At 43.4% G+C, this 26,997-nt stretch overlaps 1 protein-coding gene across 1 annotated transcript in view; it reads left to right on the plus strand.

The window, feature by feature from the left end:
* Positions 1-5,924: 5,924 nt before the first annotated feature.
* Positions 5,925-26,997, plus strand: part of LOC124606339 — a 372,408-nt gene continuing 351,335 nt past the window's right edge. The window contains exon 1 of the mRNA XM_047138321.1: positions 5,925-6,038. The gene's annotated coding sequence lies outside the window, so the exon portion shown is untranslated. The remainder of the gene's footprint in view (positions 6,039-26,997) is intronic.

Raw genomic sequence — 26,997 nt, forward strand, 5'->3', positions numbered from 1 at the left:
ATCAGAATAGTTAATCTGTACTCACAGGCATAGTCCACTTATTAGTGCAGTACGACCATGCAAAAAATATCGGTTTGTAATGTTCGTGGCGTGTTCTACGCAGAGAAAACCCGACCAACACACTGGTACGCATACATATGAAGATACGACATAAAAAATATCTGTACTTACACCCGCAAGTGTTCATTTTAACTGAAGACATTGAAGGATCTCGAAAACTACACGTAGGATCAAGAAAAGTTACAATTACGATTTGTTTGTCTTGGAGGGGACATCCAACGATACATCTGACCCCCACCCTATCTCGGGCGCGGGTGATGGGGGGCAACTTTTAATCTTCAGTGGGAACGACCGTTTTTTAATGCAACTTACCATTCTACTTCAAAATCTACAAGCGTTTTGTCTGAAGCATTTGACTCTTTTCGCCACAGATGGAGCTGTAATCGGAGAAATAGAAAAGGATACAGAATCGTAATTTTAGAAATGGGTACACGATCATAATTTACGACATGCTACTCAATGTCTCTTGAATATCCAATGGCATATGGGTCCCCACGTCCATGTTGCGATGGTAGAACGGGCCAGTATTTGATTACTTCAAATTGGAAACCCCCATCGCAACGTTTCATTCTTCTGACAAATCGTACGGGGAGTACTCGACGCGCCGCTGTGATCGTGGCTCGAGGCAACAGTAGTACCGTCAACTTCAATACACTTAGTGATCGCTTTTCAAATGACCATACAAAGGAGAGCAGCGTATCTCCTGGAATCTCAACGCAGGTGTTTCTGTTGCGGTTGATCATGTCTTCACGGCCTCATGGCACTTGCTGGTACGTCTTACCTTTCAAATATCCCCACATAAAGAAATCAGGCGACCTAGCGAGCTAATTAATGCGGCCGTCTCTGCCGATACACCAACGAGCGTGATGAGAGCCTAAAATCTCTCGTGCTTCGATTGAGTAATGCTCTGGGCAATGGGCGTGCTGATACCACATGAGTTGTCGAACGCCTAAGGCAACATTCTGCAGTAGTACCGGCAGTTCCTGTTCCAAAATCGTTCGATAATTACGTCCATCAAAGGTGCAGTCGATAAAGTATTGCCCAATCACATTATTCCCCATGATGCAACACCATACTTCTACCAGCCAAGGACGTTGATGGTCAACTTGCAGTAACCATTAGGGATTGTCTACACTCCAGTAATGCATGCTATGTCGGTTTACGCTACAATGATTCGTGAATGCCGACTCATCGAAAAATAGGACCTCGACATAGAATGTGAGGGACGCTTGCGTTTGTTGTTGTGCCCATTTAAAAAACATTACCCCGATATGGAAATTGGCGCCATGAAGTTCTTGATGCAATGAAAAGTGGCTGGGACGATACTCCTAACGATGCAATATTGTGGAAATCCTGGCTACGAACATACCGGAATCATGGTGTAATTTCCGGGCGCTTATCCGTGGGTTGTGGTGCACTGCTGCTAGTACAGCTATTTCATTAGCTTCTCCTGTTACATGTTTGCTTCCTTTTCTTTTATCGGTCTGTACGCTTCCATTAGAAATAATAGCGTTCACAACCAAGTAAAAAAACAAAGGAGAGGAAGCTTTCTCTGGATAACACTCGGCATGCAAGGCCACAGCAGTCCCAACGTTTTTTGTGTATTCTCCGTAAATTAGGATCATTTACGCTTTTTTTCCTTCTGCGGTTGCAATATTCATGGTCCACTTGCACATCTGTTCTTTATTAAATGACAGTCAGGTGTGCAGGCCATGAACACTGTGCAAGTACACTCCTGGAAATTGAAATAAGAACACCGTGAATTCATTGTCCCAGGAAGGGGAAACTTTATTGACACATTCCTGGGGTCAGATACATCACATGATCACACTGACAGAACCACAGGCACATAGACACAGGCAACAGAGCATGCACAATGTCGGCACTAGTACAGTGTATATCCACCTTTCGCAGCAATGCAGGCTGCTATTCTCCCATGGAGACGATCGTAGAGATGCTGGATGTAGTCCTGTGGAACGGCTTGCCATGCCATTTCCACCTGGCGCCTCAGTTGGACCAGCGTTCGTGCTGGACGTGCAGACCGCGTGAGACGACGCTTCATCCAGTCCCAAACATGCTCAATGGGGGACAGATCCGGAGATCTTGCTGGCCGGGGTAGTTGACTTACACCTTCTAGAGCACGTTGGGTGGCACGGGGTACATGCGGACGTGCATTGTCCTGTTGGAACAGCAAGTTCCCTTGCCGGTCTAGGAATGGTAGAACGATGGGTTCGACGACGGTTTGGATGTACCGTGCACTATTCAGTGTCCCCTCGACGATCACCAGTGGTGTACGGCCAGTGTAGGAGATCGCTCCCCACACCATGATGCCGGGTGTAGGCCCTGTCTGCCTCGGTCGTATGCAGTCCTGATTGTGGCGCTCACCTGCACGGCGCCAAACACGCATACAACGATCATTGGCACCAAGGCAGAAGCGACTCTCATCGCTGAAGACGACACGTCTCCATTCGTCCCTCCATTCACGCCTGTCGCGACACCACTGGAGGCGGCCTGCACGATGTTGGGGCGTGAGCGGAAGACGGCCTAACGGTGTGCGGGACCGTAGCCCAGCTTCATGGAGACGGTTGCGAATGGTCCTCGCCGATACCCCAGGAGCAACAGTGTCCCTAATTTGCTGGGAAGTGGCGGTGTGGTCCCCTACGGCACTGCGTAGGATCCTACGGTCTTGGCGTGCATCCGTGCGTCGCTGCGGTCCGGTCCCAGGTCGACGGGCACGTGCACCTTCCGCCGACCACTGGCGACAACATCGATGTACTGTGGAGACCTCACGCCCCACGCGTTGAGCAATTCGGCGGTACGTCCACCCGCTCTCCCGCATGCCCACTATACGCCCTCGCTCATAGTCCGTCAACTGCACATACGGTTCACGTCTACGCTGTCGCGGCATGCTACCAGTGTTAAAGACTTCGATGGAGCTCCGTATGCCACGGCAAACTGGCTGACACTGACGGTGGCGGTGCACAAATGCTGCGCAGCTAGCGCCATTCGACGGCCAACACCGCGGTTCCTGGTGTGTCTGCTGTGCCGTGCGTGTGATCATTGCTTGTACAGCCCTCTCGCAGTGTCCGGAGCAAGTATGGTGGGTCTGACACACCGGTGTCAATGTGTTCTTTTTTCCATTTCCAGGAGTGTATTATAGTGTTGAGAGGCTTTACCTGTTCTACGTCTGCACTGCATGTGAGCTCCAGGCGTTATCGTGGGTAGTAGTCTGCTACACGACCACGGTGGGAAGTCGAGTAGTTCTCTGTTCGATATGTCGGATGACGTAGCGAATGAGGTTTCCAAATAGAAATTACCAAATACTTGGCTGTCCTACCTTCGCAGCTTGCAGGTGATCATCCTACGTGCCGTTGGACATTCAACGGCCATTGAGTAACATTTCATGCATTACGACTGTGTACCATTTCAGTTCCAACGATTACAGTACCATCTGTGGCGAAGCACAGGAAATGCCTCAGATAAAACTTATGTAGAGTTTGCCGTCGGATCGTAAGCTGCAATAAAGAAAGGGGGTTCCACCTGAATATTTCAAAGTGCCCCTCTCCATCCATTCACGGGGTGGGGTGGCAGGTCCAATGTGGTATCTTTGGACGCCCCCCTCTGAGACAAACAAACAGGAATTATAACTTTTTTCATCTGATGTAGTTTTCGAGATATTTCACTCTCTTCATTTAAAATGAACACCATTTATATAAGGTGTTCATTTTCATTGAAGAAACTGAAATAAGACGAAAACTACACATCGGGTCAAAAAGAGCTGTAATTCGGCGAGTAATTTCTGTGTTCCCAGCTAATATGTGGAGTGTTCAAATGGTTCAAATGGCCCTGAGTACTATGGGACTCAACTGCTGAGGTCATTAGTCCCCTAGAACTTAGAACTACTTAAACCTAACTAACCTAAGGACATCACAAACATCCATGCCCGCGGCAGGATTCGAACCTGCGACCGTAGCGGTCTTGCGGTTCCAGACTGCAGCGCCTTTAACCGCACGGCCACTTCGGCCGGCAATATGTGGAGTGTATTTTACCGACTCCGCATAGCACGAGGGAAGCCCATTTCGCTTCTATTTGAGATTATAGTGTTCTTTTAGTCACGTGTTCACTGCATTCATATCAGATATCTATAAAGGTGTAATAGCCTTTCTCATAATTTTCCTCTTCTAGTTTCATCTGTCATTATGAACTTTATTCTACTTAAAGCTCCCTTTCATTTCCTCTCTCTCTCTCTCTCTCTTCTCTCTCTCTCTCTCTCTCTCTTTCTCTCTCTCTCTCTCTCTCTCACTCCCTTGCTTATTTTTCAACCAGCCTAATCAGCTCGTTAGTCTCAGATCAAAATTATGTCTCTTTGTCTGTGCGTACAATTTTAGAGGAATCTGTTTTGTGGAAGAAAGTAACACTGCGTTCTCATTGGAGACTTTTTTCATCACGCCATTCCTTCTGTTCAGTGGAATAAATAAATAATAAGATTCCGAGTCATCAACTATCGTTGAGGATTTTTGTGTTCAGCAGTAGATTATCTTGCGAAAAGTGTTAGGCGCTACTTCAGTGCAAAAGTGAAAATAGGAACAACACACATGCTTCCTGACTTTTTATTCAAATGTAGAATTGTGAAAATTTTAAAAATTTTCGTTAACGTTGTTTTAAAATTTATAAACATTTTCTACATTTTATCTCATTACATTTTATGTCATTCTACATTTTATCTCATCACATTTTAACATCAAAAATTTTTACAAAGTGACAACCAGTTTCAGTAGCTTAACTACCGTATTCATATCACTTGCAGCAGTCCTGTTATAAATTCAACTATCAGTGTACAACACTGTTGTGAGTCAATAATAGTCGTATTTTCATTCTTCAAGGAAAATGTTATATTCAGCCATGCCATCAGTGACAGCAATAGGAACGCAGATTAAGTACAGCGCTGTAAAATATGTATAAAATTATGATTTACTTTTGACTTTAAGTATAGCTTACATGACAAATCTATTTGTGGTTACTGACTGTATTACTGGCTGTAACAAAAATAGTGAATTGAATGTATAAATCTTTTGCGACGCTGTACAAGCTCTTTGTTTCAATTCCTGTGACAGCATGGCTGTACATAAAAAAATTTAACTGAAGATTTCAAAATGAGAATGCTCTTGGAGTTCAACTGTGTTGTACGCTGCTGGTTTGATACTATATGTGACAAATCATTGTTCTCAGTTACTGATTTTAACGATAATGATTACATACACGTTTCGCTTTGTATAAATTAATTTACAACGCTGAACAGGTTCTATGTTTCAATTCTTGTCACAGCTAGCCTGGCTGAATATGACATTACCTGAAGATTTGAAACAAGAGTATTATGGATGATGGAATAATGTTGTATTCCGTAACAGCATCTGGCGACGGTAGTTACGCTACAGAAGTTGATCATAGCTTCATAAAGTTTTTGATATTAAATACGATTGAGGCAATGAAGCGAAAAATTTTTGAAAATTATAAAAACTCTCATAGCTATATTTTAAAATAATTAAAATGCTCTATTTGATTTTCTGCTTACGATCGATTTTTCCTGTTCTGATAATATCAGATATGTGAAGACTTTTTGTCAGTAGTGAAAAATTCCTCTGTCGATCTCGATCTACGATGAATAGAGCGAGTAATATGTAGCCCGCCGTCTCCATGGTCACTTAATCCGAGACGGCCAGTACGGCCACTAGTCAGAATTTCTCCGCCGGATGGAAACGCGCATGCGTGAGCCGGTCTCCCGCCGACGCGGCCCTCCGCCGGCAAACTGTTGGCCAGCAGTGTGCGTCGCGCTGCCACTGGGAGAACAGCTGTCGCCTCTGACATCGACGGAGCTGCCCACCTCGTGGTGGACATCGGAAATCGGTGAGCAGCAAAGTACGTTGCACCGAGAGCATCGGCCGTCTGCGACTGTCCTTCAAGTGACCTTTCCCTAACAGGTGCGCCTATACATAGAGCTCGTTACAAATGACTGCATTTAAATAGAATCTTGAAGTTTGCGGAGGAGATTCTAATTTATTATTTAAGTAACAATTACAGAAGTTCTTTCAATACATTTGTACAGGGTTCCGTTGTGAACTGAAATCGAAATGCAATGTCTATAGTTACCGCTTTATGCGACCATGTATATCTCGTTGGAGGCATAAGTTTGCCCTTGGGATTCTACAAACAACATTTTATGCGTCTCTATCTTTATATAATGGAGCATTACACCACGCCCTGCAATGACAGCTTAATAGGAACATATGATTGATGTAAATCAGTACCAGTTCCTTTAGTTTCGAATTGGAGATACTTCGTCAACCATTACCAAAGATACGACCCCTTCTGGGGATTAAGGAGAGACGCCTTATTAACATGAGAACGGTGAAGCTGAAATGGTAATGTACGCGATTCATTATGGGTTTAATAAGAGCAGATTAAATCCACAAAATACAGGGTGATTCTAAAAGAATACCACAACTTTAGGAATTTAAAACTCTGCAACGACAAAAGGCAGAGCTAAGCACTATCTGTCGGCGAATTAAGGGAGCTATAAAGTTTCATTTAGTTGTACATATGTTCGCTTGAGGCGCTGTTGACTAGGCGTCAGCGTAAGTTGATGCAAAGATGGCGACCGCTCAACAGAAAGCTTTTTGTGTTATTGAGTACGGCAGAAGTGAATCGATGACAGTTGTTCAGCCTGCATTTCGAACGAAGTATGGTGTTAAACCTCCTGATAGGTGGTGTATTAAACGTTGGAATAAACAGTTTACAGAGAATGGGTGTTTGTGCAAAGGGAAAAGTTCTGGACGGCCGAGAACGAGTGATGGAAATGTAGCACGCATCCAGCAAGCATTTGTTCGCAGCCCAGGAAAATCGACTCGCAGAGCTAGCAGAGAGCTGCAAATTCCACAACCAACTGTATGGAGAGTCCTACGAAAAAGGTTAGTTATGAAACCTGAACGTCAACTACCCGAGGCGATAGATCGGCCGCCAGGCAGCCCGTGACAGAGCACTTCATCACTGGCCTCCAAGAAGCCCTGATCTTACCACCTGCGATTTTTTCTTATGGGGGTATGTTAAGGATATGGTGTTTCGGCCACCTCTCCCAGCCACCATTGATGATTTGAAACGAGAAATAACAGCAGCTATCCAAACCGTTGCGCCTGATATGCTACAGAGAGTGTGGAACATGTTGGAGTATCGGGTTGATATTGCTCGAGTGTCTGGAGCGGGCCATATTGAACATCTCTGAACTTGTTTTTGAGTGAAAAAAAAACCCTTTTCAAATACTCTTTGTAGTGATGTATAACAGAAGGTTATATTATGTTTCTTTCATTAAATACACATTTTTAAAGTTGTGGTATTCTTTTTGAATCACCCTGTACTTGAACATAATTACAGTGTTGAATAATTAATATACTAATAATCTATGGATAAGTTAATTTGATCCCAAATTTTGCTCCTGTTGTTAAATACCCTAAACTACGTCTCTTTCTTAATAACAGCTATACCGTTCTTGAAACACATTTATTCTTGTATGAAATTAAAAGTATTATCTGTTGGAAGCAAACGCGAATTAATAAGTTACTATTGAACATCGTGGTGTAAATAATCTTTTGTTTGCAGTTAATGCTTTAAGAACTAATTCTATGGCACACGCAGACGTTCAGTTGGGTTTCTTTTTTATCTGTTATTTTGCATATACCGACTCATCAGTGGGTGCATAGAATTATGCAAAGTTTATTTTCATGTATGGTACTAAATGACTCTGCTAACAATTGAAGTTGTTAGAACGGTTTAATTACATGCCATCCAAAAGGGGAAAAAAATCTTATTTTTTGGTAGTTCATCACACATCGTTAGAAGTGCATAGGGAAAATATCACCATGAAACTGAATACAATGAGATACCGTTATCTACTTTGGAAAGTAAACAGAACCAACATAGATTTTTTTTCTCTTTTTCCCTTTATTCCGCTTTCATTTGTCAATTATACACACACACACACACACACACACACACTTATTTGCTTGGTTTACTTAGAAACGTGAAACACTCATAAAAATCAGGACTAAGTATAAAAACAGACAGACTGTCTTAAAACGTGTATCATGATATTGCTTTGTAGATTCAAACAACTAATTATCTACTAAGCTTTGCTCTCGAATATTACATTTAGTCTCTTTGCAGGTGATGAATTCACCTACATTATGTGGAAAAAAAAGAACGAAATTTAGCTACAGTGCTGTGTTCAGACTTTCTGTTCCTATGTTCAGCTACTTGACAACAACCAACTTAATGCAGCTGAAATATATATATATATATATATATATATATATATATATATATATATATATATATATATATTAGTTCGGGCATAGGCTTCTTTGGACGTCGCCATTTTCATTAAATTCTTTCCGGGTATCTGACCACGTCGTCATGCTCCTTTAAAGACTGTTCTTGTAAGTGGCTTCGATCACGGTGATGTAAAAACATCACTTTAATGTAAATCGAAATATTTGTCTATAAAAATGCACTGTGACGAAATGGTCATACAAGTGAAAAATTTTAACCAAATGTTATATTTGTGTTATACAACATTATATATTTATAAGTAAAACACATGAAAATGGCGATTTTATACCGTATCAATTGATTTGTTTGTTAGGTTTCCGGCTTACCTGAACATAACCGACAAAATTTCCGAGGTGGTTTATTGATATTTTCTAAGTAATTCCTTTCCGGCATCTCGTTTTATTCCTAACCACTATTTATCTTTAGCTGAATTTAACTGAAATTGTATTCACAACAGTCAAAACGTCAATGTATGAGCTGTGTGCCTTGTTTGGAAAGTAACTTATAGCATTAATTCTCGGTACTTGCTGCTCCCACCTGTAATGCACTTTTCACAATCAAGCCTCCATGCACTACAACTTAGTTCTACCTGAAGTCCGTTTTTCCGAAGTGTTTCTTTAATGTCAACACCAATACACGGTCATACGAATCATATGAATAAGCTTATCCATGAAGACCAAACACAGATGCAAATCGTCTACAGGTTCCCTAAATGCTGTGGCAGCGCTGCAAAACGATGCTACGCTAAGCTGCTGTGGCAGCAACCAGAACCACATCACAGTATTTTGCGGATATTTCTGGATATTTCTGTTCTGTGCTTTGTACATTTTGATTGTTGCGTATCACAGGTTTCGTCATTGTTATTCACATATTTTCACAGAAATTAAGGTAACTGTTGTAACAAACCGAATAAATAACGAATCACCCGAGATGGCGCGTCCGTTGTACCCAAGTACTCAGAAAATATTCTTCAAAACCTCTAAATTTTCACTATGAAGTTCTGGTTAATCCTATATACAGAGTGAATCTACTAAAACTTACACCGCAATCACTGCGGAAGCAGAAAGTGTTGCTGATGTGAGTTTTCACAAAATGGCTTGGTAGTCAGGGGCTCGTGTTGTGAGCCACACAACAGACTGTAATAATACTTATACGGTGTATTTTTGTGCAGAGATACACTTTAAGAGTAACAATGCCTATTGACATCAAAAAACTAAAAACAGGGTAAAGTAGAATCGCAGTGGTGCTAGCTGCAGTATTCTAAAGCGAGTCGTTTATGAGATACCGTATGTTGAAAAGTTTCCACAGCGACACACGTCTGTGCCATTCAACCCGCCTAGCAGCTAGGTAATATGTTATGTTTGCTTACAGTGTGCTTGCCTCTTCCCTTAGTGCACTGTGGCTTCCTAGTCAGTGTGTGACAGTCCAAGCAATAGGCGATGAGTGGACGATGGAATTTACCAATGCAATAATGGTTCAAATGGCTCTGAGCACTATGGAACTTAACTTCTGAGGTCATCAGTTCCCTAGAACATAGAACTACTTAAACCTAACTAACCTAAGGACATCACACACATCCACGCCCGAGGCAGGATTCGAACCTGCGACCGTAGCAGTCGCGCGGTTCCGGACTGCGCGCCTAGAACCACGAGACCACCGCGGCGTCTTTAGCAATGCAGAACATTCAGACATGCTAATGGTGTATAGAGACTGTAAGAAGAATACATTTATTCTTCAGTTTCAACATTACATTGACAGGGGACTGAAACTCCATTTCATTTTTTTAAAGCGTTTATTGATGATTGTGTCAGCAGTTTCGGTATGTGTTTCCGAACCTCACAGGTTAATTTTCACGCCTGGCCTATTGTGCTTCATTGATAGTGCCTGATGTTAATAATATACATTGAGTGGCAACAAGCTCTATGAATGTTTGCAGTATGAATGCTACAATCCACGCATGCCTGTTACCAAATAAAAAACATAACTCTGTTAAAGAATGACAAGAGGAGAAAGTGTTCTTGGAAAAGGACGGGGGATAATGGAAGATTTCAGTTAAATTACGCCATGGTCTGGCAGAGATTCTGAAATCAGATGGTGGTTTGTAAGGCTTACCCAGGACCAGATATAGACTCAGATGACAATGTAGTGGTGATGAAGAGTGGGCTGAAGTTTACGATTAAAAAATGGTTCAAATGGCTCTGAGCACTATGGGACTTAACTTCTGAGGTCATCAGTTCCCTAGAACATAGAACTACTTAAACCTAACTAACCTAAGGACATCACACACATCCATGCCCGAGGGAGGATTCGAACCTGCGACCGTAGCGGTCGCTCGTCTCCAGACTGTAGCGCCTAGAACCGCACGGCCACTCAGGCTGGCGTTTACGATTAGTCAGGAAGAATCAGTACTCGAAGAAATGGGATATAGAAGTACCGTACTAAGGGATGAAGAGGATACTACAATAAGGAACAGCTTAGTATGCAGTACAATTTAAGAGAAAGGAATATCTCTGTAAAGGGAAGTCATAGAAGTTGTAAAGAAAAATATATGTACAAAGAGGTAACTGCAAAGGAACAATGGATAACAGAAGAAATACTTCAGCTGATCTATGAAAGATGGAAGTACAAAAATGTTCAGGGGAATTAAGGAATACAGAAACAAAAGTCGCTGAGGAACGACGTAAATATGACGTGCAGGGAAGCTAACACGAAATGGCTGCATGCTAAATGTGAAGAAATCATAGAAGAAATGACTGTTATGAGGACTGACCCAGCATAGAGGAAAGTCAAAATAATTTTCGGTGAAAGTAGAAGCAAGGATAGTAGCATTAAGAGTGCAATAGGAATTGCACTGTTAAATGCAGAGAAGAAAGCCGATGGGTGGAAATACCACATTGAAGTCCTAAATGGGGGAGAAATTATGCCTGATGTGATAGAAGAAGAAACAGGAGTCTATTTAGAAGAGGTAGGGGATCTAGTATTAGAATTCAAGGGACCTTTGGAAAACCTAAAATCGAATAAGGAATAAGGGATAGATAACACTCCATCAAAATTTCTAAAACCATTGGGGAAAATGGAAACAAAACGAGCATACACGTTGGTGTGTAGAATGTACGAATCTGGCGATATACCATCCGACTTTCGGAAAAATATCATCCACACAGTTCCAAAGACTGCAAGAGCTGACAGGTATCGCACAGCCGAGTTAACGGCTCATGCATCGAAGTTGATGACAAAAATAATACACAGAGGAATAGAAAAGAAATCTGATTATATGTTAGATGGCGAGCTGTTTGGCTTTAGGAAAGGTGAAGGCAACAGAAATTCCATTGTCACGTTGAGGTTGATAACGGACGCAAGCCTAAAGACAAATACACGTTCGTGGGGTTTGTCGACCTGGAAAAAGTGTTCTACTCTGTAAAAAGGCGCTAGACGTTCAAAATTCTGAAGAAAATAGGTGTACGCTATACGGAGAGACAGGTAATATGAAACATGTACAAGAGCCAAGAGGGAATAATAAGAGGCATGAATGAGTTTAACGCTAGGTGCGGCATTTCGCCCATGCTGTTCCATCGGAGAAGAAATGATGGAAATAAAAGTAACGTTCAGGATTCAGGAGTGCAATTAAAATTAAAGATAAGAGGATATGAATGATACGATTAGCTGATGATACTGCCTTCCAGAGTGAAATTGAATATGAGTTACATGATCTGCTGAATGGCATGAACAGTGTAATGAGTACAAGATACGGACTGCGAACAAATCAAAGAATGCTGAAAGTAAAGGGAATAAGGAGAAGTGAGAAATGCGAGAAACTTAGGGTCAGGACAGGAGTGACGAAGCAGATGAAGTTAAGGAATTCTGCTACCTAGGCTGCAGAATATTCACAGGTGGATGGAGCAAATATGACATCAAAAGCAGACCACCACTGGCAAAGGGGGCGTTCCTCTCCAAGAGAAGTCTACTAGTATCAAACGTAGGCCTTAATATCAGGAAGAAATTTCTATGTACATCTGGAGCACAGGATTGTATGGTAGTGAAGCATGGACTGTGGGAAAAGCGGATTGGTTGGTTGGTTGTTTGGGGAAAGAGACCAGACAGCGTGGTCATCGGTCTCATCGAATTAGGGAAGGATGGGGAAGGAAGTCGGCCGTGCCCTTTCAGAGGAACCATCCCGGCATTTGCCTGAAGTGATTTAGGGAAATCACGGAAAACCTAAATCAGGATGGCCGGACGCGGGATTGAACCGTCGTCCTCCCGAATGCGAGTCCAGTGTCTAACCACTGCGCCACCTCGCTCGGTGGAAAAGCGGAGCATAAGAGCATCGAAGCATTTGAGATGTGGTGCTACAGACTGATGTAGAAAATTAGGTGGACTGATAAGGTTTGAGGAAGTTCTGCGCAGAATTGGAGAGGAAACGAATATGTAGAAAAAACTGACAATAAGAAGGGACAGTGTGACAGTAAATCTGTTAAGACATCAGGGAATAACTACAATGGTAACAGAGGGATCTGTAGAAGAATGGCTCTGAGCACTATGGGACTTAACTTCTGAGGTCATCAGTCCCCTAGAACTTAGAACTACTTTAACCTAACTAAGCTAAGGACATCACTCACATCCATGCCCGAGGCAGGATTCGAACCTGCGACGTAGCTGTCGAGCGGTTCCATACTGTAGCACCTATAACCGCTCGGTCATTACGACCGGCCAGCTGTAGAACATAAAATCTTTAGAGGAAGACAGAGATTGGAGTATATCGAGCAAATAATTGATGTATTTTGAAAGTGCTACTCTGAGATGAAAAGTTGCTAGAGAATAGGAAATGTTGGGGGGCTGCATTAAAGTAGTCAGGTGACAGACGACTCGAAAAAATTGAGGTATGCAGTGATGCACCCATTCTGTAGGCGTGGTGTCTTTGAGCAGTAATCAAAACGACTTAGCTTCTGGGTTCGAACACTGCCACTGCTGAAATTTTGAATGAAAATCATCAGAAGCTGTGGCTGCAGATTTGTGGCAGAAGATGTCACCCACAGTCTGGTAACGAGTTTGTGAAAGAGAGAGTGGACAGATGTTTAGGGAACTCCTTTGCTCTTGTGGTAGGAAACTGCCTGTAAAGGTGGAAGAATCAGCAATGATCAACGGCATGAGGATGCATGAGCCAATGGAAACCACTGCTCTAAAGATACATGACGTGACGCCACAGGATGTGTGGCCTGTAACTGAAGAAGTATCATGATGATCTCTCCATTGGCGAAAGATTCCGATGTAGTCCCCATCTCCGGGAGGGGTTTCCAAGGTGGAGGTGAACAAGGGAAAAAGACTGAGTAACCAATGAAAGGATAAAGTTCTATGAGTCTGGGTGTGGAGTGTTATAACTTTGAGAATGTTACGGAAGCTAGAAAATCCAAAAAAAGAAAATGCCAAGGTTTAGTCTATGTGTAGTGGAGGACAGGGAAGTGAAATGGAAAGAAGACAACGGTTTCTGGTAACATCAAAGTAGCAGAAAATCTTATAACGGGAGTTGGACTCGTTGCGAATGGGAAGATAGGGCAGAGAGTATACTGCTGTGAACAGTTTAGTCATAATGTTATTGAGGTATACATTTTGGCGTCGCAAGCTGAAGGTAAAGAAATAAAGTATATGGAGACGATAAAGGATAATTCAATTCATAAGGGGAGATGGAAATCTAACAGTCGTGAGGGACTGGAATGTGGTTGTACGGGAAGGAGTAGAAGAAAGGGTTGCAGGAGAATACGGAATTGGTAATAGGAACGAGAGAGGAAAAGGACCAACTCAATTGTGCAATAAATTTCAGCTAGTAATAGTGAATACTCCATCCCAAAATCAGATAAGGTATAGTTTGAAAAGACCAGGAGATACAGGAAGATTTCAGTTACATTACACCACTGTCAAACCGAGATTCTGAAATCAGATACTGGATTGTAAGGCGTTCTCAGGAGAGTATATATACTCGTATCACAATTTAGTAGCGCTGATTATTAGACAGAAGTTCGAGTGTCTAGTCACGATGAATCAACACACAAAGAAACGAGATACAGAAGTACAAATGAATGAAGAGATAAACTTATAGTTCTCTAAGTATATAGATACTGCAATAAGGAATAGGTCACTAGCAAGTTCATATGAAGAGGAATGAACATCTCCAAAAAGGGCAATCATAGACGTTAAAAAGAAAGCCGGGAACGAACATAGGACTCTGTGATCCAGAGGCAGTAACAGTACCTACTACGTCAAGAGCTGTGGACTCCGTAACTGCAGGCCTGAACGTGGATGATGCTGTCATTGTCGACCCTATTGTTATCTACAACGCCTTATTCCACTGTTTTGCGGATATTTCGAGCTCCACCAACCATAAACCTTCCTTCCTCCCGCCAGCACGAGTGGAATGTTCACGATGGTGAGTATTGCAATGCAGCCTTTACAATGAGGAACTATACCATGCTCTCACTTCATCCCCATCTTCTGCCCCAGGGCTGGCCAATGCTCACATTCTGACGTTGCAGCATCTTTCGCTTCCAGGAAAGCACTTTCTCCTTTATACATACAGTCCCATTTGGGCAGGGCATGTTTCCCAGACGCTGGTGTGAAGCCACTTTCACAGACAAACCCAAGCCCAGCAAGGATCAACATCTTCCTTCTAGCTACCGCCACATTTCTATCTCAGCCGTGTTTGCAAGGTGATGGAACGTGCGATTCATGGATGGCTGATGTGGTGGCTCAACTCTTACAGTCTGCACACCACTGAATAATGTGGATTATGAGGCAACCGTTACGCAGTTCAGTCACCATCTCCTCACTTTGTTACCCCATGTAATTAATGGTTTTCTGCGGAAATACCAGCCTGTGACAATGTTTATTGATTTGGGGTTAAGCCTACGATACCAGCTGGGGGGCTGGTATCCTCCGAACTCTATTTAGAACGTACATATGATTTTGCGGCCGCCTGTCTCATTGCCTTCAGGAATTTAAAAAAAAGAGTTTTCAAGGTATGTGTGGGTTCCGTCTTATCGGACACCTATATCCACGAGAACAGTGTGCCTCAAGGCTCTGTTCTCTTTGCTATAGCCATTAAGCCTATTATGGCCTGTCTCCTGCCAGCTATCTTCGGCTCGCTTTTCGTAAACGATTTGGCGATCTATTGAGCGGCGTCTTCAACGACGTGTCGATCGTCTTTATCGCGAAGAATCGAGAGTGGCTCTCTCTTTTCCACTGACAAAACTGTCTGGCTTCGCAATAGGTTTCTTCCACCACCTTTATATCTTGGGCCTGTTGTTCTTTCTTTGTGACACTACGAAATTCCTAGAGCTTTTGCTTTACAGAAAACTTTCTTGGTCCTGCTACGTGTCTTAACTGACCACATGCTGTACACGGTCCCTCAGTGTCCTACGTGCCCTAAGTGGTAGTTCCTGGGGAGTGGATAGGACCACCATCCTCCATTGGTACCTATTCCTTGTCCTTTCGAAACTGACTATGGGTGTTTCATCTATGAAGCCGTCTCATTACATCCCACCAGTGTGCAATACGTTTGGCCTCTGGCACCTTTTACAACAGCCCAGTGGAAAGGCTCTAAGCTGTAGTACCACGGTCATGCTGGCGTGACATTCTCCATAGCGGATACATCCTATGCCCTCATCTTCGATGTCTCCCTTGATCGCCAGTAATCGGTGAGCACTTCTTCTCTGTCACCTCCCACAATTCCCTCTCAGGTACTGCTCCGGCAACTTAACTTCACACTACCTACCACATTACCAACGGGTGTGGACCCTTCACCATGTGAAGTGGCCAGTGTTCATTTTGGACTTCATTCGCTTCCCAAGGTAATTACTTGGGATTAGAGCTGTGCTAGATGACCATCAGTTTGGATTTTGAAAAGTTAAACACACTATAGAGGCAGCTACGACGTTGGGTTGATAACGGAAGCAAGATTAAAGAAAAATTAAGATGCGTTCAAAAGATTTGTCGACCTGAAAAAGCGTTCGACAAGGTCAAATGGTGCAGATTTTCAATATTCTGAGAAAAACAGGGGTAAACTATAGTGAGAGGCGGGTAATATACAACACGTACAGGAGCCAAGAAGGAGTAATAAGAGTGAGAGACCAAGAAAGAAGTGCTCGGATTAAAATGGGTGTAGGTCATGGATGTTGTCTTTCGCCCAGCCGCTCAAACTATGCATCGAATAAGTAATGACGGCAATAAAAGAAAAGCTCAAGCTTTGGATAAAAATTAAAGATGGAAGGATATCAATGTTAAGGTTCGCTGATGACATTTTCATCCTCAGTGAAAGTGAAGAAGAATCACAGGATCGTCGGAACAAGGAGAACATTAAAAGTAATCTAGCACAGGCAAAAAGGGCACTCCAGACCTACAGAAATCTACTAGTATCAAACACAGACCTTAATTTGACGAATAAATTTCTGAGAATTTACATTAGGAGCACATCATTGTAGTGTAACATGGACTGTGGGCAAACTATAACAGAGGAGAATAGAAACATTTCAGTTGTGATGCTATACACGAATGTTAAAAATTAGGTGGACTCATAAGGAATGAGAGGGTTGTGCGCAGAATCGGAGAAGAAAGCAGTATAATGAAAACACTGAAAAGAAAGAGAGACATGATGACACGACATCTGTTAAGACATCATAGAATAATTTCCATGGTTGTAGAGGGAGCTACGGAGGGAAAAACCTGTAGAAAAAGATAGAGATTGAAATACATCCAGCAGATAATTGAGGACGTAGGTTGGAAGTGGTACCCTGAGAAGAATTGAAGGCGGACCGCATCAAACCAGTCAGAAGACTGAATAAAAAACGGTATATGAGGCAAAATATCGCAACAGACGTAACCTATCTCGGAAATTGTTTGTCATCTTCTTCAAGTGAAACTAGTAGCGTAACACCTGGACAACGCAACGGAAGCAATCAAGTGACGATAGAAGAGGGGGGAATTAATGTTCTGTTGCTGTTGCAGTTGAACCGTATATTTGCTCCCACGCAGTCGCATGAAGAAGTGGCATTGGAAGCGATGGTGGAAAATTATAAAGAGAGAAAAAAGTATTTGTATATAAATATACATAAAATTCATTGTGAACCCTTTTTTTCAATGAGCCGTTAGCATTGACAAGAATACCCACTATTCATAACAATCGCTTTGAGTCTGGAATGGTATTGAACTTGTTTCCCTCTTAAATAAATTCCGCAACGCGATCTAACTAAATACTGACAAAAAAGGACGTGGTCAAGATATATCAAGAAAATTAACCAATTCCCAAATGAATCTGACAGCATTTTAACACAGCACAATGGCATCGAACTCAACGCATTTCCTGGATTAAGGTCCTATATTCTGCCGAGCTGCGGTATCACCATATCCAAAACGACAGTGAAAGCGGCTGCTACTGACTGACTGACTGAGGCTCCCCCACCGTCGGTAGACGCTCGCTGTAGCTCTGAAACCTGTCTACTGTCTTGAACTAATATTGTCATTCAAATGAAACCTGGTCAGTGCGTCTACCTTTGCCTTACACGTAAGGTGGCGCCACTTAACTGCTGGTATGGTGGCGCCATATATTGGTAGAGAGACTGACGCGTGCGCACCGTTTAATGTTGCAAAGCGCCAGTATGCTTTCACTCTGAAGAGGCGGTGGTCACACAAGTTATCGTCCACTACAGAGCATGCAGGCGAGTCAGCAGAAACCACCAGGAGTGATTCGAGTTTTCGCGGCGGAGGTGGTTGGAGAACGTGAAATGTATCGACGGATGAAGGCTGTGTACGATGAGTACTGTCTGGGTCGTTCAAATGTTGAGGACTGGCGCAAACGATTCCTCGAGAGCCGCGAGTCATTGGAGGACGATGCTCGTCCTGTACAGGTTCATCGTGTCATCATACCGGAAATGTTTGCGCAAGTGGATGCTTTAGTCTTGGACAACCGCGAAATAACCTGGACGAGATCCGTCGGTTAATGGGTATTAGCGTCGGCACCATCCACACCATAATGCACCAGCACTTGAACTTTCGAAAAATCTGTGCGCAGTGGGTTCCCTACCAACAGATCGCCGAACAGCGCAATACTCGACTGGCACTGTCTTTGAGTCATCTTCAACCTTATCATGAGGAGGAATGCGGCTTTCTGTGGCTTATTATCACAGATGACGAAACATGATGTCACAATTTTGAATCAGAAAGCAAGCGTCAGAGCAAGCAGTGGGAACATGTGACTTCACCACCTCCAAAGAAATCAAAGTCCGTGCACACCAGGTCTGGTAAGTTCATGATGTCCTTTATTTGACCACAAGGGCCCAGTGCCTGTCGAGTTCCTGAAACGGGGACCACCATCAATTCCCAGCGTTACCAAGCCACTTTCCAAAACCTTAGACGAGCCATCAAGCCGAAACGCCGAGGTATGTTGTTCACTGTTGTTTTCCTCCTGCATGATAATGCCTGCCCCCACACGGCCAATGCCGTGAAGACGACATTGCAGCAGTTTCGGTGGGAAACGCTGGAACATCCACCGTTCAGTCCCGACCTCTCACAGTGTGACTTTCGTGTGTTTGGATCTCTAATACAAGCTATTCGCGGACATCGAAGTGTGTGACTGGGTCCAGGCCTGGATCCGGCAGCACCCTACCACCTTATTCATGGATGGAATCGACCGGCTAGTGTCGCAATGGGATAAATGTGCCAACAGTTTTGGCGGGTATGTGTACTGTGTCCAACTACATTTTTGAGTTAATGAAATCGTTACCGTTACTTTACACTAATGACCGGGTTTCATTTGAATTCCCTTATACTTCTCTCTTTGAACAGCTCTGGTATCGTACCGTGTGCGATTGAGATCACCTGCTTAACTACTGGCCAGATGAACACAGTGTCGCCTGACCTTGTGACCGAGCGGTTCTAGCAACTGCATTCCGGAACCGCGCTGCTACTACGGTCGCAGGTTCGATCCTACCTCAGGCATGGATGTGTGTGATGTCCTTAGGTTAGTTAGGTTTAAGCAGCTCTAAGTCTACGGGACTGATGACCTCAGATGTTAAGTCCCGTAGTGCTTAAGCTGTCGGCACACGGACCGTGCTGTCGAACGTTAACGTTGAGCGTGCCCAGTTCAACGTGCTGCTGAACGCTCAGGAACGATGCGACTTGTGCATACGGTACGTGGGCCCCAACGTGGTATACGCGATCGCAACGCACTCCAGCGACAGTTGAGGGATGTTTCTAGTTCGTAAATCACACAGTTTGCCCAACGGGAGCGCCTAAAATTCCCACGATAGCTCTATTAAAACGCACATTTCCTCCATCGTCTACGAAAAGGAAAGTACCATGTCGAATCAATAAGGACACAGGTTCATAAAAGTTCCATTACAATGCGTTACAAATTTGGAATACTTCTGCGCATAAGATAAACATTATTTCATCATTCCCACATTTTAGTAAAGCTCCGAGGTCAGTCTTACTTGATCACTGTTCCTACACAGTAGCAGAATCTTTGCAACATGTCAATTACGAAGCGTAAAAGGAAAAGGAGCAAAATTTCTTTATACAAGTAGCGCAAGATGTCCTATAGATTAAGCCAATCGAACAAAGTCACCCCACAAAAAGGGTGAACTTATATTTACATAACATCAGATATTATAGCATATACGTATATTAAACTAATAATAAATTATCAGAACCTATTATAAACGAGAATGTCAGGAAAAAAACTGGAAGGGTCAAGACGCAAACCACCGCCCCACCAAACAAATCTATACAGGACAGTGACGCTGCTCATTACGCTAAACCAACATCACGCCCTTCGCACATAATCATTTACGTTACCCGTTGCTGAAAACCTCATTCGTAGATATGTTACTAATTGAAATATAATTACAACAAATTGTATCAAGAACAATGCGTTTTGGGTGGTTCTGCAGTGTGTCGCTGCATTCAAATAGCCTACTCTCATAAAACGGAAGTTACATTAATTCTTTTGCCACGAATATGATGTTTCTCATTATTTTATTGGAACGAATCACACAGTTAACAACGGGTTTTCCAGTGATTCTCAATTTGCTGGTGCTCAGAGACGGCATACATGCAGGGCTATTACAAATGATTGAAGCGATTTCATAAATTCACTGTAGCTCCATACATTGACATACGGTCACGACACACTACAGATACGCAGAAAAACTCATAAAGTTTTGTTTGGCTGAAGCCGCACTTCAGGTTTCTGCTACCAGAGCGCTCGAGAGCGCAGTGAGACAAAATGGCGACAGGAGCCGAGAAAGCGTAGTCGTGCTTGAAATGCACTCACATCAGTCAGTCATAACAGTGCAACGACACTTCAGGACGAAGTTCAACAAAGATCCACCAACTGCTAACTCCATTCGGCGATGGTATGCGCAGTTTAAAGCTTCTGGATGCCTCACGGTTTAAAATTTACGGCCCCTTTTTCATCTGCGAAAAAACGTTACAGGACACGTGTATCTGGACATGCTAGAAAATTGGCGCATGCCACAACTGGAGACCGACAGCGCCGACTTCATCTTTCAACAGGATGGTGCTCCACCGCACTTCCATCATGATGTTCGGCATTTCTTAAGGAGGAGATTGGAAAACCGATGGATCGGTCGTGGTGGGGATCATGATCAGCAATTCATGTCATGGCCTCCACGCTCTCCAGACTTAACCCCATGCGATTTCTTTTTGTGGGGTTATGTGAAAGATTCAGTGCTTAAACCTCCTCTGCCAAGAAACGTGCCAGAACTGCGAGCTCGCGTCAACGATGCTTTCGAACTCATTGATGGGGACATGCTCCGCCGAGTGTGGGAGGAACTTGATTATCGGCTTGATGTCTGCCGAATCACTAAAGGGGCACATATCGACCATTTGTGAATGCCTAAAAAAACTTTTTGAGTTTTTGTATGTGTGTGCAAAGCATTGTGAAAATATCTAAAATAATAAAGTTATTGTAGAGCTGTGAAATCGCTTCAATCATTTGTAATAGCCCTGTACATATAGGCTTGAAATGAATGCCAATATGGCACCTCACAACTCACATGGCGGCGTGCTTGTGACGCAGGTGGCGTTGTGCCATCTCATTGGTCAGCGCTCAGACGCACGCTCAGAATATTTGACATGCCAGATATTGCTCTGCGCGTGTGGAAACACTCCCGAGCGTGCTATTCCACGCTATGCTGTAAGAAACCTGGCACGCTCAACGCTCAACGTTCGGATGCACGGTCCGTGTGCCGACGGCTTTAGTGCCAACACAATGTCTCATTACGAGCACACGAGAAAGAAGAGCACTTTAAATATCCAACTGCTCTTAGAGCTTCTTAATTACCCCACTATGCTTACATAGTGACAAATATACAGCTCTTAGAGATGCGCTGGTACATCTACTCGATAGCTAATGGCTGTCTGGGTGCTTCTCTATTGTGATCAAAACGTCGTACAAAGTGAAACGTCGTCTCCGCCCACGGGAAAGGCTCAGACTCGCAGTTGAGTGGAAAATTCCAGCAATACTCCTACTCCTGCCTTTTAAATAAATGAAAAAAAACTATGGAGTGCAGCTGGACCGGAGCTCCACGGCCCACGGCCCACGGCTCAACGGCCCGAGCTCGTACAAAAGCGTACTGCTAAGAGCCGGCTTTTAGCCGGCGGGCCTGCATCCTCCGCTGTGCCACTGCTTCCAAAATACGACCGCCCCACAACACCACATGGAGACAGCCCGTTCAGAAACGCTGTTCCGTTCGTGTCACGCACAGAGGTGAGGCCCTCTAGTTCACGATGCCTGTCTTCGTTTCCTGTGGTTTCTCAGCAAAAACATTCGGCGTATTCTGACTGCCTGTTCCGCTCAGCATGTAACACAAACGATTAATAACATCATCTTCTTTGCCCACAAACGTCAATGTTCTAAACAACTCGTAAGCGGTCTCTTATCGAAATTAAAATAGAGGTGCTGTTCTAATTACTTACTCTAAGAAGTCCATAAAATCGGGCACCTCACAGCATCAGTCAGACAACTGTCCTACACATCCTCCATCGACATGGGCTACATCACTGTCACACGTCTCTCTTGAAGAACTACATGGAAACGATTATGACACTCGTGTTGATTTCTGTATATGAGCATTAAGACACTCCAGATGTATGACGTAACTTGTTTCGTAATTGGTCTGTTGACAGTCCCCATTGGCTTAGTCAGGCAGAATGTCGGTGTCCATGGAGACAAACGGGTGGTGCGTTATAGGGAACCTTCAGCTCAAAGACGCTTTTTTCATAGCTGCAACATTCATCACGCACAGTATCGCAGCCTCCTAACAGAGCATCTTCCACTGATGCTAGAGGACGTTTCTCTGCTCACTAGGAAGAACCTGTCGTACCAATACTATTGCAGTCCAGCCCTCAGTGCATGAATTACTACTGCTAGTCCACACGAATTACCCAAATCGTTGGATCGGACGTATAGGACCTGTACTTTGGCCACTCTGTTTCCCGGATTTGACGCCTGTAGCCTATTTTTCTACGGGGAAAGCTGAAATACATAGTCTACGAAGACATGTCAACTGCACCCGAAGATATGTAACGACGTACTACGGCAAACTGCTCAGATATCTCCGCTGAAATGCTAACATATCTGTAGCAGTCTTCCATACCACACTGGAAGGGTGTATTGCCGCTGCCGGGGAACTTACAGAACTCCACCTGCGAAGATCAGTGTCTCATTATTGGCCCGACTACACGTAATTAGTGTTGTTCTTTAGGTTTAATAGCACAGGTATTGTACAAGTATCGGTGTGTGAAAGTCTCAAAACAAGATGTCTCATAAACGACTCGCACTAGAATCCTGTAACAAACACCACTGACAATCTAATTTACGCTACTTTTAGGCTGTAAACGAAAATACTCGTTGTTCCATTTGAAAAGTGTATGTCTTGATAAAAATGCCCTGCATTAGTATTATTAAAATCTGTTGATTAGTTAACAATAAGACCCTCTGACTACCAATCCAGTCTGTTAAAACCGCACAGTAACAGCATTTTTTATTTTCTCAATATTTGCGGTGCAAGAGTTAGGTGATTCACCCTGTACACTAATACATTCCGGCACCTTATTCTCGCTTTCCACGTTCTCTATTCGATAAACCTATCCCTTAACAACCAAAAACCAGGTTTTCTTTCCCATAACACAAATTACTGTTTACAATAGTGAAAGTCATTCCTGCACTTAGTGCAAATTTGCCTTGGAGCTAGTCGCGTACCGGGAGTTGCTCTGGTATATACACTCTAAGACAAAAAAAGAACGTATCACGAAGAAATTGTCCGAATGGTACAGAATGAAGTAAATGTGATGTTAATGTACAAACAAGTAGATTATTAAAATAACAGAGAAATCGGATAACTTATTCAAGAGAAAAAGCTTCACTACTTCTGCAAGTCAGTAACAAAAAAAAAATGGTTCAAATGGCTCTGAGCACTATGGGACTCAACGGCTATGGTCATAAGTCCCCTAGAGCTTAGAACTACTTAAACCTAACTAACCTAAGGACATCAAACACATCCATGCCCGAGGCAGGATTCGAACCTGCGACCGTAGTGGTCGTGCGGTTCCAGACTGTAGCGCCTTTAACAGCTCGGCCACTCCGGCTGGCAAAGTCAATATCAGATTGATCCACCTCTGGCCGTTACCCAAGCAGTTATTCAGATTGGCATTGATTGATAGTGTTGTCGGATGTCCACCTGAGGGATATCTTGCTAACTCCTGTGCAATAGACGCGTTACATAATCAAAATCGCGATATAGTTGGAGATCCCTGCCCATAATGTTTCCAGCGTTATCAAGTGGTTAAGAGTGATCCGGCGACCTTACTGGCCCAGGTGAGGTTTGACAACCTTGAAGACAAGCACTAAAAACTATCACCGTGTGTTGCTGCAAGGACAGCCCTAGATAACTTGTCATGAAGGGCAACAAACAAGGTCATAGGATATGGTCGACTTACCGCTGTACTACAAAGCATACCGCGTATGACAATGAAAGGGGTTCTGTCATAAAAGAAAAGGCACTACAGACCATCACTCTTGGTTCTCGGTCCAATAGGGGGCGACAGTCAGGCTGTTTTCGCACAGCTGTCTTGGGCGTCTCCAGACAAGTCTTCTCTAGTCAACGGGATCCAATTGGAAGCGGGACTCGTCACTGAAGACAAATCTAGTCGTCATTGAGATTCCAGGCCGAAGACTCGTCTAGAGACACTACGAACAGCGGTGGGATACCAACCGACTTACGATCCGACAACTATGACTGGTGATCTAGGGTCCAATGTCTTTTCGTAGGAGGACTCCTTTAGTTGCCAGCCTTACAGCACAGCGTTACATCGACGGTATCGACGATAGTGTATGCCCCGTTTAGTTACCGTTCGTGGCAAGCCATCCTGGGCTCACATTTCAGCAAGATAATACTCACCAGCACACGGAGATAGTTTCTACTGCTTCTCTTCGTGCTTGCCAAATCCTACCTTGGCCAGCAAGGTCCCTGAATCTCTCTCCAGTTGAGAACGTTTGGGGCATTATGAACAGAACCTCCTACCAGCAAGTGATGTAGGTGATCTAAGGCGTCAGATGGACGGAATTCGGCACTGTATCCCACAGGAGGACATCCAGCAAGTCTGTCAATCAGTGCCAAGCCGAATAACTGCCTTGTTTAAAGGCCACAGGTGGACCAATGCGTTATTGACTTGCTCAATTTGTGGAGCTCTTTCTTTTGAATATGTAATCTCATTTATCTGAAATTGTAATAATTTGTTTGTCTGTAAATGTATACCACACTTATTTCAATTCTATTACTCAGTCTGCACTTTCCCTCTCTCTCCCTGTCAATTCCCTCTGCCCCGGTTTCTCTCCATTCCCCCCCTCCTTCCCCCCAAATCTCTCTCTCCGTCTTCCCCACCCCTTCTCTCTGTTCATCTGCTAATCCCCCTCTTTCTATTCATCTGCTACGCCTCCTCTTTGTCCATCTCCTCAACTTATGTTCGTTCGTCTATCTACGCCTCCCCCGCCCCTCTCTCTTAAGTTATATGTGAGTACGATACTAAAATTCGTGTAGTAGTTTTGCAGTTGAGCGTGTTTGTATACAGACATAGAGGGACAAGGATTTTACAATTTCTTATTAGTATAGATTCAGTTAATAGGGTAATATTAACATATTGTTACATGCAGCATCACGTAGAATTAGTGATTGCGTTTGTATTCATGAGCTCTCGAATGTTTCTCACAAATACGTAAGGACTGCTTTGCTTTCGCTGAAGCCTTTCTGGAATCTTGTATCGCATCACTGCGTAAGAACAGTGAAGTTCCTGTTTCGCCGTTTCTCATATAGGAAATTGGCAAAAGATTGAAGCAAAGAATGCTAAATTGTTTCCTACAGTTTGTACAAGAATTTGTCGACATTTCTTAACGGACCCCGTAGCCACTACTTTCCAATACGCTTATGTATATCAGCATCATTGACTGAGTTCTGTTTAGACATAGTCAACGGAACAACTAAAAAAGTGGTAAGTACTGGCGTACACCTCTTTTTATGAGAGTAGCGAATTTCTAGCGAGAATGACTTTACGAGGCGTTTTTATGCAAACCTATATGACGTAATAGGTTCACCTGAGTTTTAGACTGTTCAGTTATATCTAAAGTTCAATGGTGACATGTCAAAAAGAGCAGAACAAGAATTTTTCATATCTTCGGTTTATAAGGAGAACGGCTGCAGTGAAAGAGACATCTTAGACACCTAACACAGACTTTAATTTTATTCCTTCCTTTGTATCCTCAGTCTCCTGTAATTTCAGCCTCATTATCAACAATAAAACTTGAGAAGTGCTAGTTCTGGCGGTAATCTCTTTCGTTCATGACTAAGGAGAACAGAGAGTACTAGACGTGTAGACATAAACCCCACCTGCTCTCGTGGGAGGGACTGTTCACATGCTGGTAAGGGCAAAGCACCGCGTCGTCCGAGGCCAAGAAGTTCAGTTCGGTCTATTCGTTTCGCACAAGATATTGTACCTCCTCTTTAGTGTGTAACCACGTTCCTCTTATGTACTTCAGAAGAAATAAGTATCGTATGCTGATAACGCAATCTTTGATTTGTTTCGTTAGTGGCTCCCTGTTAGTAGAAAAGGAAGAAAACACCCTGCTTGGGGTAGGTACCGCTGCTCAGTTCCAGATGTGGAATACAGCATTCACATTTCACGTATCACAGCACTCTACTAACACTAAACGTATTTCATCATCATACAAGATTACGTGTTAATTCAAACAACACCACATTTCTTGAGAAGGGAAAAGATTGAAATTTACTATTCTCTTTCCTTACAATAAGTCAAATTTGTGGATCAAAACGCTGTAGCTATGTCTTTTCGAATAAACAACAGCCGTCAAGTTCCAAAGGAAAATCACAGGAACCTAAGGTCGAACGTGTTGTGTTTGGTGTGCTGCAGCGTGTATGTTGGACGACATCTTGCTATATACGATGAGTTGCATGTAAACATAATTACTAGACTGTTGTT

This window comes from Schistocerca americana, chromosome 3, assembly GCF_021461395.2.
Source record: "Schistocerca americana isolate TAMUIC-IGC-003095 chromosome 3, iqSchAmer2.1, whole genome shotgun sequence".
Classification (NCBI taxonomy): domain Eukaryota; kingdom Metazoa; phylum Arthropoda; class Insecta; order Orthoptera; family Acrididae; genus Schistocerca; species Schistocerca americana.